The sequence below is a fragment of the Pinus tabuliformis genome, chromosome 1_1, assembly GCF_031772625.1.
Source record: "Pinus tabuliformis cultivar Carrire ecotype Pingquan chromosome 1_1, CPIR1, whole genome shotgun sequence".
Taxonomy (NCBI): Eukaryota; Viridiplantae; Streptophyta; class Pinopsida; order Pinales; family Pinaceae; genus Pinus; species Pinus tabuliformis.
The window spans coordinates 229,813,055-229,815,909 of record NC_142297.1 but is presented as its reverse complement, the minus strand read 5'-3'; positions in this window follow the sequence as shown (position 1 = coordinate 229,815,909).

Genomic DNA, 2,855 nt, shown 5'->3' with positions numbered 1-2,855 from the left:
AAAAGAGATGGTGGTAGGTAGGGCTACCTCTGGTATACTATACAACTTATTAGACAAAGTAATAATCATAGAGTGAGGTCTAGACTCATATACAACATGTCACTTCCATAAGTATGGTTGTCCTAACAATACATCACAAACTTCAAGAGGAGCAACATCACACAGTACCTCATCCGTGAAGGACTTGATGTTGTAGGGAAGGTGATACTACTAGTTGACTCGAATATCTTGTCCTTGGTGAAGCCACTTGATGGTGTACAGTTGTGGATGTGTTGTAGTCTTTAGGCCCAACCACTTCATTACCTCTACTGAAATTAGGTTCTTTTGGCTCCCGTTGTCGATAATGAAATGCAGTGGAGAACCCTTCACCCATATTTGTGAGTGGAAGAGGTGTTCCCCTCCTTTGGATCTTCAGGCTCAATCTTCTGGATCTTGGTGGTGGCCATGGTGGCACTGGGCTCCACATCAATGATCTTATTCTCTTTGTCAGTCCCCTTATCGGGTTATGATTCAGAGTCGAAACTTGCGTCTGATTTGGAAGCCTTTAGCTCAGCCACCAGTGATTGCTTGGCCCGACACTCACTTGTATTGTAAGTGGAGCTCTTATGTAACTCACACCATTTTCCGTGTCCTTCTTCATCTTCATGGTGTTGTTCTTAGCTTGTGGCTTCAGCACGTTGTCCTAGGTAGCCCCGCCTTGGCTTGGTCCTTTGTTATGTGGTTTGGGGGAACATTGCAGTTCCAAAGTCTCGCTTCTTCTATTTAAACTTATTCTCAATCTTGACAGTGTACTGATACGAGTGTTGAATGAGGAAATGTCCAAGAACTCCATCTCTTCTTGGATGTACTTGTGTAGATAACCACGGTACTTGAGCACCAAATGTTGCTCACTATCCTTGATACCCAGCTTCATGTGAAGGGTATGGAAGATATTTGTGAACTCTGGCACATCTTGGTCCCTTCCCTGTTGTCGCATGGTCCCATTTATGTATTTGTGTTCATAGCTCCCGACAGGGTAATATTGTTCCTTGATGGCGTTTTGGAAACAATTCCAAGTGGTGTAGTTGAAAACAACGAGGATTCACTCTCGTCCTTTTATTCACAATAGGTTTCCCACCAGTCCTTGATGTGTGGGGCGGCTTTGACAAGTGCAATAGTAATATTTTCCCGATTGGAAAAGCCATGAACTAAAAAATATCCTTCCAAAAAATTTAACCATTCATCTACGACGTCTGCATCTATCAGGCCTTTGAACATAGGAAAAACAAAGTTAACTTGTACCATAAAAGGAGTGGATACTCCAGAGTGGCTTTTGGATGAAGATGCATTGTCTATGGGTAGTCGTCGAAGGATTTGGAAAAATTTATCCATCATCGCATCCTTTCGTCGATTTAGGGCTTCCTCGAGAAAATTTTTGGAAGGATCTCCTAACCCATCGTCTTTATTTTCTTCCACCATTGGAGGTCCTCAAGTTTTGCAAGGCTGATCTTGCAATGGTTCAACCAAATCAATCCCTAACTCCTTATACCCTCACCTCGTTGCAGACATGCAAAGAAAAATAGAGAAAGTGTAGATGCTCTAATACCACTGATCTAAAATTAAATAGGAACAAAAAAACATATAGATATAATTGTAAACATAGAGATGTAGCATAAAAACACTTCATTTCATTAATAGAAAAATATTGAACTATTCTTAAAAACAAAATGGAAATAAGATAGCTCATGTTATTGTAGCTTATCTTTGAGAAGAGATATGGTGTCTACATGCCTCTGAAATGTGTTACAATGAGGCTCAAGGGCCTACTTATTATTGGAAAACATGAGAAAACCAAAACAACCAAAACCCTAACTCGAGGAGATGTAACACCAAGAGTTTATGGGCCCCGTTGGGGTTAGTTGGGCAGCCAACTTCTCAGGGTCATAACTTGGTCATATTATCTCCCTTTGGTGTGTATAATACCTTGTTGGAAAGTTCTCTTCGAGTACTATAGGTTTCACTGCAGGCCCCTGCTTATGTCTATGGGCCTACTGTAGACCCCAAAAAAATTCGTTTAGGGGATCAAAACTGCTCCAGAAGTTCAGGATCAGAAAAACCACTGAAAATAGTAAATGCTGAAATGAACAAGGAAACAGGTGAAACTGCTTGGGGGGTCTAGGTGGAATAGGCAGATGGCCACCAATATCCACTTGAATCATAGAAGGATCGAATGGAGGTGATGTCAAATTGGTGCGTTGATTAGTAGCCTAACCGTTCAGGGGATTTTCATTACCATAGTCCTTGTTTCTAGTATCTACCATAATATCACATTTATGCTTCGAGGAAGAAAGCATTGAAACCGTGTTAGAGGAAGATAGGTTTTGAGCAAACATGTGGGTCTCTTGATTGAGAAATGGGTCGATCAACACTGCGGGAGAAGTGGAGGATTTCAGAAACTGATTCACTTCTATGTGGTGAGGATAGTCATGAGTAAAGTGCTCCTCGTTACAAATCAAGCATGGGTAGCGAGGCTTTTATGGGTAGTTATTGTTGATATTTTACTTTATTAGATGAAACAACATTTATCTCCAAAGAAGAAGCCATAGGAGGATTGGATGAAGAGTTTTGGGCAAAGGCAGTGAGAGAAACACCATATGGTTTACTCACTATTTGAAAACTGGAAGAACCAATGATTCCATCACCAACATGATATTCTTTACCAGGAGTGGGAGGAACAAAATTGGAAGGTCTCGAAGAATCTGGGATATTTTCATACATCGTGCCAGATTGGGTATAGATGAGGTCCAAATACTAAGCACGAGCAATTATTTTCTCTTCAGTCACGACTCTGCCTTTAGCTACATCGTTTGTGATAG